Below are 12996 nucleotides of genomic sequence, written 5' to 3' on the forward strand. Positions count from 1 at the left end.
TCCCCTTCCCAGACTGGATTCCTGTGCCATGCATGGTGGAGGTACATAGTCCAGCCCTGAGGAAGCAGGTCAAGTGGCACAGTGACAAGGACTGAGGATAGAAAAGGATTAGAGAGACTGAGTCAGTCATAGTAAGCAATGATTAACTTCAGGGTTCTTTGCTGTTGACATTCAAATCATGTAAAATCATGGGATTACTTCAGTGCCGGTCAGCCCCATGTCTGGGCCTTCTGAACAGGCACCATGGACAAGACAGATCATACCAGCAGACTAAAAAGCAAAAGTTGAAAATGAGTAAAAGGTATGCATAATAACTTCTGCTTCAGTGGAAACATTGCTATACCTATAAACAAATAAACTATAAAATTTGGCACAAGAGGGGACCAGGACTGGAATAGCAGGAATGTTGCAGATCAAGATTAATGTGCATTGGCAGAGCTACACGGAGAAACATGCACGGCACCTGTCTCCATGGTGCCTGTCTTGAGCTAATGACGTTAATCTCCTGGTTTCATAACCACAGTATTCAAACCTACATTTTAAAACAATATGTTGTAAAATGTAATGTAAACTATTTTGAGGGAAATTTTGCTGAGAAGAAAAAACCATGCATACTTGTGACAAGCCAGCTGAGTAAGAAATTAATATATATCTACAAATGTGCTCATAGAGAATGCATTTACATATTCTTGGGAATATATATAAGTGCATATGTGTGTGTGTGTGCGTGCGTGTCTGTGTGTCTATGTATGCTCTATACATGTTGATATTAGGATAAGCATTGAAAAGTGTGACAAAAGAGATAAGGGCTTTTTACAATCCCAGTCACCTGAGGTGCTGCATAGTTCCTCAGAAACCCTTCTCATCTTCTACTTAAAATCCCAGAATGTGCTGAAGCCTGGATTTAAGACAGAAATTCCTAGCTTAGATGGGATGCTGGAGAATCTGAAGCCTTGCTTGCAAATATCAGCAATAGGCATCCGATTAGTTACATGCCATTACGTTATTCAACCATCCTTAAATAACTATTACACTATTTCAGCCACTAATCCTTTCTGAGAAAGACAAGTAAGAAAGCATTAATTGGGTGACCATTACATGAGTACTATACTTTCTTTAGGACTGAATGTACTGCAGGTTTTGCAATGCTGTATTCCTTCCTGAAATACTCCTCACTAAGCCCTAACTCTATTAATGTCAAAACTCCTACTAATTTTAGTGAGTCTAGGAACAAACTTTCTTTTTTCACCAGCTAAGAACAACTCCCTCAAAAAGATAGCAGAGACAGTAGATACAGGATTTTGTAGCCGCGCCTCACATCAGGATAATACTGTTTTTTCACATTGCTCTTGCATGTTTTGTCTTAAAGACAATAATGAATATTGTCAAACATACCAGCTCTCAGATCCCAATGAACTCCTTCTCATGTAAAATATATCCTGAGAAAAGCAGTCCCTTTAACTATGGCAAGGGTACATCAAGCCTGAAAACTTTTCAGTATTTTTAATTTCTTTTAAAATTCATTCAGAAAATTTCTGGACAAATCATCAGAGATATTTTAGTTTATTTAAGCATAATGGACTCAGTATATGCTGTAGTAAATAAAGCAGAACAGTCTACCATCGAGAAACCATATTAAATATAGTACGTGTTTTTAGAATACCCATGTAAAATCTGAAACAATTTTACAGATAATAGGAGGTTCCTAATTTTGCTGATTTCCCTCAGGAAAATAGCAGATGTGGACCTGCTATAAAAACAGTGGACGGGCAGTGTCCTGGTCTGTGAGGATTCTCCTCAGCCCAATGACACCCACTAGATGGGGATATTTCCATAGAACGCTCATGGATGGTGCCGGCCTTCCCAGCAGTGTTCAGTGCGCCACGACTGTATCAACAGCTCATATTCACACTTCAGATTCTCAAGGTTTGGAAAAGACCAGTTAACTTGTCATAAATCCTAATTCAGAGAAATAACATGCAGTTTGGGAGAGCCTGGGGAGATTTTCTCTTTAAAGAGCAGCAGATCCAAATAATTTTTTCACATTAGAAAGAACAGATGAACATGTGCCTGTGTGCACACGTACTTGCACCCATAGATGTATTCAAGAGCCTAAATGGAGCACAGATCGCACTGCTTCTTAGCTGGAGTAAGCGCTTCTACAGATTTTAACAATTAGGCAATTTAGACATGCAAGACTTTGAGCACAGACTAATTTTTCACTGGCTCTTACGTGTTTGGTATTAGTTACACTCAGTTACAATTTTTAAAAATATTTCATGCACGCTTGAAAATCAGATACTTTGATTTCGTTTATGTGTATGCTTATGCGTATGTGGTGTGCAAAAGACTGCACAATGTGAGAGACATCTAGTGTATTAAACAGTCACCAACTACAGTGAAAAAGCCACTAGAATGCATTAATGCTGTTTGCTTTTTGTAATTTCAATGGCCTGTTTTTCCAGGACTCCTTAGTACAAGTTAGAGAAATCAACTAACCATGGTGATTAACCAGCCACAAGAAGCATCTTTTTCTGTCTGGTACTCCTAGCTCTTTAAAAACCAATATTCACCCCCATTTTAAACCTTCCATGGCTCACTTTCCCCTGTATGTGTTCAGCCAAGGCTGATATGACTATGTGTAAGATTGTTTCCTGCAGCCCAGTATTTTTTTCTGTCTGTAAGAATCTGATCTGTACTTCCTATGCAGTGGGATCCACAAAGACTAAGGAGTTACAGAAATGCTGAGCTTTATGAGGTCCTATTTTATATACAGGTGTTAACTTCAGAACTGGAAATATCCCTTAATTTCACCATACATTGCACAGGTTTGGAGAGCTTTGGGGATCTGCTAGATCCACTCACTTTCTGTTTGCAAGAATCATGGAATGATTTAGGTTGGAAAAGACCTTAAAGATTATCAAGTCCAACCATAAACCTAACACTACCAAGTCCACCACTAAACCACGTCCCTAAGCACCACATCTACACTTTTAAATACATCCAGGGGTAGTAATTCAATCACTTCCCTGGGCAGCCTGTTCCAATGCTTGACCACCCTTTTGGTGAAGAAATTTTTCCTTGTATCCAACCTAAACATCTCCTGATGCAATTTGAGGCCATTTCCTCTCATCCTATGAGTTGTTACCTTGGAGAAGAGACCTACCCCCGCCTGCTTACAACCTCCTTTCAAGTAGTTGTAGAGAGCAATAACGTCTCCCCTCAGCTTCCTTTTCTCCAGGCTAGACACCACAGAGTCATGATTCTGAAAAATTTCTATGGTTTTTTAGCATTATTTCATCTGTGCTCCCTCCACCTCTCAACCTCTCTGTGTTAGCAATGTGTGATATCCAAAATAACTGAAGAACAAGTTGTTTGGTGTTTTTTTGAAATTACTTACAATTAAAATGATCTTTCCGTGAACCTCTGGCCACATATGAACTCCACAGGTCCTGTATGAATTTCATACACTCCACAGCACAAAACAGATTCCAGAGACCTAGGAAATCACACATACCACTGAGCTGAATCACTGTATACATGTTATCTTTGTTAACTATTTATTGTCTTACCCCTACAAGGGGGGGTAAGAGCACAGGAACCCACACCTCACTATCACCAGGGCCACACTGCTCTTTTTTTTTGTCTCATCCCTTTTCCATTACACTGATAACTGGATTTTTGCCAGCTGCAAGTGGTTCTTGGCTGGCATTTGAGAAATAACTCGGCTGGTGGCTGAGAAAAGTATGTAGGGATGGTCCACTAGAATAAATTAACTCCTTGATCTCTCCTATATTTCTTTGACACTGCTAGCTTTCCTTTAAGTATTAGGTGCCATTCAAATTCTCTGAAGCGCCTTCCTTTTTCTACCCTCATAATTTCTTTATTCAGAAGTATTTCAAATGGCAAATTAGAGGCATGCATTAAACTAGTGTATAACATACACAAAAACCAACTTACAGCCCCATGTCATTACTTGCCTACAACATGAGTAAGAAACCTGACAATTTATCCACAGCCTGCAGTTTTCCTGAAAATAAACCATCAGTCAGTAGTCAATGCAAACTTCATTCTGGACAACTTCCCAGCATCAGCAATATAATTCAATGGAACTGCCAGAAAAAGTTGTCCAAGACAAGCTAAATCAAATTTTAATTATAAGGCAAGATGCTCTTTGTAAAATCATGTTTTCAGACAAGTGTTTGCCCAGTTTCTTTGTTTATCAGCAAAATGATACTTCTTCAAACTGTAATATCCCATTAACTTTAAACACTGTGTATTCAAAACGTTGTGGACAACATCTTGTATCTCAGTTTGAGCACACACCATTGCAAGAAAACCATGAGAACCTCCATTTTAAAAGTTGTTTTTGATACTTACATGGTGTTACATGTCCTTTCAAAAAATGGCTACATTAACTTCATGCATGTGCAGTGTTGGGATCCTTTCTCAAATACGTTAAGTCTTCCAAAGACTGAAATACCATTGGTGAAAGCTTGCTATGAAGTAGTTAGACAGTATTAGATACAAACTACAAAACAGAACATTATGAACACAGTCCAGCAGCTGTGACCAAAGGAAAAAAGGCTAGCCCCATGGGAGAGACAGGATGGTAGTACCAGGAACACAGTTCAGTACTCTTTACATTAAAGTAATGATGAGTCTGTGCATGGTGCAGACTCCTAGGTGCTGTACAGCCCTCTGAGACATGGTCAGGCATCAGGGAGCTCAGCCTTGCAGTTTGATGGATGTTACAGAATGCCTCAGAGTGAAAACCGCTTTTGTTTTCCAGTCCTGTAGAGCTGAAAAGAGTGATGCACAGGTGGTTGAGAATCTAGCCCAAATAAGCACATAAATTATACAGAGGTAACAGTAAAGGCAGGAATTTGTAATGATTAATTTTTTAACTCTCACCATCATTTACAACAAAATATTTGCCACTAGAATATGCTTTTGTTGTGTTCCACACTGCAAGTGTGACCCTCTCTTGTCTTTTTATAAAAATGCTGGCAGTATCATGGTTTGTGATGTTCAACAGCGATTCTCATTTTCACAGTTCCTTATCACACAAACACATCTCTATGCTTCCACATTTTTCCTACCACAGGGTGGGAGAAAGAGCTTTAATCAAACAAGTGCAGAGCCCATAACAACTGTTTTGACTGTCATTTCAAAGCCAGCCTCACCAGCTGAACAGCTGTAGAGATACTGATTATATCAAATCAATCAGATCCAGTTCTGACCCAGGCCTAGGTGCAGGAATGAGCTCAGTGTGCTTCACTGATCAGTCTTCAACCCACCCCTCCTACCCTAATTTCAGAGACACCTGTTCATGCCAGCCCAAGCTCTGAAAGGGAATCTCAAAAGAAACAAGGAGGAGGATGTAACTGAGAGCAGCACCAAGAGTTTGCATGTTTCTTAGTTTTCATGTTAACTTCAGAATACCTCAGATAAAGAACTGATGCCACACTGGTGAAAATTAATTAATTAGGAGTAGTGTAGGTGTGCTACATTAATGTTACAGCTTCTAGTTTAATGGCATGCTTTTTGTGTCTAACCACAGGCTCCAAACGGAGCAGCCAAAAGAAAGAAAGGAGTGCTTATTCAACACAAACACATATAGGAATGACAGACTAGACCATGAAAACATCTCTATGCAAATGCTGGCAAAAAAAGTATAGAATGATCATTGCTAAAAAATTCAGAATAGATCAAATATAAAATAACTGCAAAAGTAAGTGACTTAGAGTGAAATCCTTTTCCTTCAAAGCTGACAGATGCATGTGCATACGCATGCAGCAAAAATATACAAATCCACCCACTTGTTTGAATTATGCTGGAAACATATGCATGTTTAAAAGTCATAGGAAAACCTGTGCTTTGCGTATAATTTTAGTGAAGTATAATATTAAAATCTTGAAAGAGATGGGTTATTAACCTATCTTTTGCCCTAAACAATGGCAATACTGTAGCCTCCTGGGAAATGAGACACTAGACATGTCTGTTCCTTGCCACATCTGTATAACATAAATATATCATAGAAGGGATGGAGGATACAGCACAATCAGAAATTGTGCTTTGCTTTTGCAGAAGTTGACAGATCAATAACATTGTGGAAGTGACTGGAGGCTGGGGAGCAGTCAGTTAGAAAGATAAGAAAGGATGCAGTCTTGTGAAAAATAGAAGCTGAAGTATAAAAATTTTATTCCAGCTAAGTAACAGTGACATCTTCCTAGTCAGCTCCTGGCCACAGGGCTGCCTGCCTCAGGCTGTGTGAGTCTAGAAAAAAAGTGAAAACTCAACTCACACGTAGCAAGGCAGTTGCCTTGAAATATGTAAGAATATAAAAATCATTGTTGTAAACCAGAGAAGATTCTTTCCATGTTCAGTGGACTGTCCTGATAAGGAGAAAACTGAAACTTCTTTCTGGGGCATTGGCTTTAATACTTGTTTTACTTCAGCAAGTACCTACAGCAAGATGTTTTCATGACACCAATAAAATAGAATTATCAGGCAACATGGTCCAGTTTAAAGGTTACCAAAACCCATATAAACCAAACCTCTTTTTATTTCCTTGCACAATTTTGTTCCAAATAGAGATGCTAGCAAAATAAGTTCTCAACACAGAAGAGAATTAACTGAAGTTCCTAAAGGGCTGTGCCCTTTCTGTTTATTTACTGCACTGCAGGAATTTTGGAAGGACAATTAAAACCTGAAGTATTCGCTCTAGTGAGCAAAAAAACATTGCAGAAAATGCAAAAGTTCAAGATAAGTGTAGGAAATTGTTCCATCATCAGATGAAGCTGCATTAAAACAGAAATCACCTTTTAATATGCTGGAGTATAATAACAATGAAGTTCTGTAATATATGCCCTTTGAACATCCCATCAGTGCCACTGACAGGTGCCATTAGGAACAGGAGCATCCGATATAGCGCACATATGAAATGGCACACTAAAAGAAGAGAGCAAAGCAGTTACTTTAATAATCTGTTTACCATAAGACACATGAAGAATGCTTAGGAAATTTGCTACTTTTATATTCATTTTATTGAAGGACTAATCATTCATGCTTTAAATAAATTAAAAATTATTAATGTGCTTTCAGCATATACCTACACACAAACACAGATACATACATATATATATGTATATCTACACCTTCACCCCAAGAATTACAGTTTTCTATTCCTCTTTGTCCAGCAATTCTTGCAAGGTATGAAACAAGTTACGTAAGGTTTTTAAAAGAATCCTGTACATTCTTTGGTTTTCAGTCAAAAGCAGAAACCTGTTCAAATTAGTAATCACAGTGGGTAGCATACTAAAATCAGTTGAAAAATACAGCCTACAGATTAATTAATTGAAAAAATTACACTTAAATACCGTAAAATACACACAAACTTTGGAAGTGAATGTCATTTCCATGACAAAATGTTATTAGAACTGAAGAGAATGATATTATCTAAACAAAACAGAACCAGGAATACATTTTGTTAAAATAAAAGTGATTAAACTTGAAATACAGAAAGGAAATACGTCTTCAAAGTCTAATCTTAAATCCCCAGGGAGCAGGAATGAAAGAAACTGCAAGCTGATTTTTAGGCAAGTCTGAAACAGAAGGCCAACTCTGGACCTGTTGACTAATGTCAGCAGAGATCTTCCCTGGGCACAGCCATAACGATGCCGAGGGAATAAAAGCAGAGATTTGCACAGGGGTGTTAGGGTGGGCACAAGAAAGAAAGCTTTGAAAGATGATGGTCTGTCCCTTACCCAACCTGGCTCCCAGGTGCAAGGCAGTCCGTTTTACCACAGGGAGAAGGATTTAGAAATAATGTGAAGAATTCAGAAGAATTCAGAAATCACAGAAGAATTCAGAAATCATGAAGAATTCTAGAAGAATTCTTGAAGAATTCAGAAATCTTGTGAAATCTGGCCTCTACTACCTTGCATGGCATTGCCCTAAAAAAGCTTTCAACAATGCTGTCAGTACAAGGATTGTCTCCTAACCCCAAAGTATGGCACACAAATCAAAGATCCTCAGCAACTGATATTCTGTGTAACGGACAAGGATGTAACCTCTAGCCTATTTGCAGAAAGATGCTCAAAGGTGCTGAAATAAAAAGTGTGCTCTTGGAAGACTAAGATACTTCCAAAAGCCAGAGAAGTCACAGTATTCAAAAACTGAAAGGTTTCGTAAGTGAAAAGAATGTGACTTGAGTCACTGGCCCAGTAAATTATTCACTCATTCTGGGCAAATCCCCAATGCAGATGAGTCTTTCATTGCACTGTCTCTGCATAGTTATCTCACTTCTGCTCTGCACCCATCACCTCATCGCATTAGAGCATGATCTAGAAAGTTACCATGACTTACTTTGCTGACAACCATGCTGATTCATTAGTTTATTTTAAAATACAACTGGTAGTTGTATGTCTATGTTCAAATCAGTCATTGATTGCTTTGCCAGACACTTTATTAATGTTCCCTCAGTTCCTCCAGATTCTGTCCTTGCTACTTTGCACAAATGGTAATTTTTTAAATCCATTCATTCATTTGGGGGAAATTATGGCTGTTTCTTCCTCTTTCGCAAAAGATCATAGTAAAGTGGATATTGTTAATGCTTTTGAGAAGTTCTTGATGAATTTTAGTTGAAATCAGTATATTCTCTTCTTTCAGTAATCGCTCTCTTTCCACAACTTGTACTTTTAATTCCAGTTGTTCCTATGGCTAATGAATACTCTGCTTTTCTGCAGCCACTGTGATTTTATTGTTTTTTCTTTGTTTAAAGCAGCCACTTCACCTTTTTTTATCCTTTCTGACAACCTGTTTCTGAATGATAAATTTGGTAAACTTCTTCCAACTATTCTTCCTTTTCTTTGCACAGTATAAGATCAGTGCAGGGCTCACAGCTTTCAGGCAAGCCATATTTTTGTAACTTTCAGACTAAGTGCAAAAGCTAAATGCTTGTTTTAAACAGTCTGTGATCCTCTTCAACTGTTGCTGTGCTCCCACGTATCTCCTGGTAACACTTAGGGCACCTGGAAACAATTGCAAATCACTCCTCCATCAGAGCTGCTTTGGTGTCACCACCCTGGCACTCATGCCTGCTGCAGCATTGCAATACCCACTGTTTGTAAAGCATCTCATTTTAGTGCTTATTTGTAGTTTCTGGTGATCAGTTTTAACAGCATTTTATGGACAATGACAATCTTCATGTTCTGGGAGGTCTTGTCCTGATTGCTTTCATGGTACTACTTGTTTATTTTCATAGTTCTTGCAGCAATGCAGCAATTCTTGTTGCCATTGCTATCCATATGTCACTCTTTTACCTCTCCTTTGGGTCATTTGTCATGTTAATGTCACCTAGATTTTATTTTGTAGAGGGCAGGTGGATCCTGTTCCTAAAATGTGACCACAAAAATTTCTTTGCATTTTACAGCACCGCTCTGGCCCACTCACATTTAAGTACTTGAAAATAACTTGCAAAACAAAGTACTTGCTGTAATTTTTGTAGTTTGGTCATTGCTTCTGCTCCCAGTTCCTTTCTGATTCTTAAATAACATAGGATTCAGGTCTCCATCAAAAGCACAATCTTTACTTGTATTGAAGTATACAGAAGTATTTGATTTTTTTAAGAAGCAAGATAGCTATGAAAACTTTTCCATGTAGATGACCCAGTCCCAATTCTGTTATTTTAGTAGGTTTATTTTTTAATACGTAAACAATCAAAATCTAGTTTCAAAATCTGCGAGAGATATCACAGTCCACTACTTCAAATTTTAAAAGATCCTGAATTCAAAAGAAAACTGTTTAAAAATATTTTGTGTGCATAGGAATTCTGTATTAGAGCTAAATAATAACAAGAGCCCAAATACATTGCAGATAATGTGACTTTACAGAGGGATACGCAATAATACTTTTTTCAAATGATATTCCATATGGATTATGAACGTTGCCCTTATATTTCACTAGGAATTTAAGTATCTTGCGAGAAGAATATTGGAAAAATGCTGGAAAATAGCAGCTGAATATACGTTCAAGACAGTGAGAGTTCTTTTACATTATCCAGAAAGTATATCTCAGAATATTTATGAGAGTGTTGCCTGCAATTATTTGTTGCTGGTTTTGCAAGCGGGTTGGAACCAGTAATGCCAGAACGGATGTCTACTCCCAAAAGCCTCTTTTTAGTGGAATCTTACTTAGACTTCTCGCATGCTTGCAGGTGAGCAGCGACTGAAATGCTTCAGGAAAGAGGCAGATCTCTCCAGGGTAGTAAGCAAGTGGAAGGTGAGGTAGGAGATGCAGGGAGGGACACAGAGAGAGTGTCTCCCAAATCTTTATGATCTGTGAGGGGGGTTACCAGGGTTCACCACCTTTTCCTTTCTCTGTGCACTTCCTGTGTCTTCAGATGTAAGAAATTGAGTCACCAGTGATCATTTCTTATCAGAAAAGGAAAACTGCAAGAGAAATTGAATAATTGGTTGAATTGAATGAACCAGTTTCCACAGAGGAATCCTTGTTTTCTTGGCTTCAACAACAACCTTGAAAAACAGGTGATGTGGGGACATAGTGTACTGAAGTAGAAAAACATACCATGAAGAAAATGGATCATGTAATGATTCACAAGCTCAAGTAAGGCAAGATGGAGGGAGCACCTATTTTTTCTTAATGAAATATATTTCTTTGTTCTGAAACATTTAATGGCTTTTTCTTGTGTACTTTAACAAGGATCATATGCAAGTTAAATATCAGTGTATCAATGACTTTGTACTTGCACTAGCAACTTTGAGGATACTTAGTCAGCTGAGAATACTGGCTAGTCCTAGTTTCAGCAAATGGATTAGAGCATCTTTAATTTATGAGTTTTAAAAGTCAGATCTTTCCAAATGAAGGATTCATATGTTTTTGTAGCCTTAGGGAAGCAGCCAGCTGTGAATGGCTAACCTTTATTGTGGTATTTCTGTTCTCTTCTATTTAATACACAAACTTATTCACCATAACAACCACAAAAAACTGTGTGGCACGAAACTATTTTTTTAAAAAAAGGCAGCAATACCCATCCTTGAAGTAATACTAATTAAAGCAAACAGCAATTTCATAATGGAAAGATGCACAAAATACCATAATTCAGGATGGCAGGCAATTTAAAAACTGGAAATACTAGAGCTGTTCCTCTTACATGGATACAAATAATGACAAATCTGCTAAAATTTGTGAAAGTAAAGTACAATGCCCAATTTTAGCTTAAGTTCTGGTTTGCGTTTTGTTAAATAAATAAATCATAATGCCCTGTGAAGTTAGATACACAGGCACAGGGGAAATAGGTTCATACAATATATTTACAATAGGGAATGGAAAACTGGAATATAGGAATGACTGAGTTTCTTATAAGGTTTTATCACATTGTTTGCATTTTTCTTTATTTTGAAATGACAATGACACTAAGTTTTGACTACATACTAAACAAGAAGAATAACGATGCTCACTTACAATGTACTGTTTAGAGAGAGTGGAAATCTGGAAGAGAAAGGCTATATACGTTACAGAAGACAAATCCACAAGAGGGAAGATTGGATTGCTTGTATGATTAGGGCAAATCCTTAGACAACCTACTGGCTAGTGAGTCATCTAGGAAATTGTTGCTGTCATGCTGCAAACCTCGTGTATTTTGCCCTCACTTACTTGCTTATTGTTTTGAGAAAGGCTTGAGGAATAAATGACATTGTGCCCTTTGGGGTATTTCTTGAATGCCTAGAATCTGCAAAGGTTGAAGGGGATGGCTGATCCATGGCCTGTAATGTTCTCCTAACACAAATATTATCTCCGTGGCTTTTGGTAGCAGCAAGTGCAATTTATAACATAAAAGAGGAGAAAACTGGTCAACGTATGACACACATTCATGGGCAAGGGATGAAAAAAATTTTATCCTCATACACAACCAAAGCATATTACACATTAGATTCCCTATGTTTTGTAAAGAAAAAAAAAAAAAAAAAGTCAAGCAGTTTTTTCCTCAAATTAAATGTCTGGGTTTTTGTATTACATGTATGATAAAAGTTTTCCATTTCTCACTGTGCATTTGGTTCTTTCTTCTCCTATGTCCCTCATTCCATGCAAGCACATTTTCTATTTTCATTCTCCTTTAAACTAGCTTCAGGTTTTACTTCCTGCAGTCCTTTCCTCTTCTGAACTAGCTTTTTTGTTTCCCTGCTAAAGCTTCATTGTTTTGTCCATGTCACTTTCTTTCATACAATCACTCCCAAGCACTTTTTCGCCGCAGCATTTCCATCACACTGCTGCTCTCTTCCCACATCCCAAGCCAGTTTTCTGTCACTGCAGAAAATGTCCTTACTGCTCTAGGGGTTAACTTTTCAATTCTTCTTGTATGAGTTCCTGTCTACCTTCAACCCACTTAATCTCTCCCTACGTTTGGTTCCTTCTCTTGCAGATACGTTCTTCATGAGTCACCGTTGACCTGATTTCACAGCAGCTCTTTGCCCATTTCTTGATTCTTTTGTCCCAACTTTCATATATACATGTTATGTTTGCCTACAGTACAATTTCAAGAAGCAGAATAGGGGAACTGAGGCTAGGACATGAGACATGTACCAAGACTGAGGTCATACCTAACTTCATGTTACAAACTGCTGAAGCTAACAGGACTGCTCCCCAAGTAATGCCATGGAATAGACTAAAACATTTGAATCTAGGATAGCTTCTCTCTACATATATCACCTCTGAGCAAAAGGGGACCTGCTTCCCTATCCTATGCAGGCAACAGGATTCAACAGTGGCCTGGAAGGATCCCCTCTGATAAGGAGAGAATGGCTTAATATTTGTTGATAGCCAACCCTCTTGCTTTTTGGAAGTGGTATCAGCAAAGCTATCAACTATGTATCTACTGCAAACTGAGTGGAGATATTCATTTAATATGAATCACTAAAAACTTTCAACTGTTACTTACTGATCTGAAATATACTCTGAAAAAGATCAGAGATA

This window comes from Falco punctatus (assembly GCF_963210335.1).
Source record: "Falco punctatus genome assembly, chromosome: 10".
NCBI classification, from domain to species: Eukaryota; Metazoa; Chordata; class Aves; order Falconiformes; family Falconidae; genus Falco; species Falco punctatus.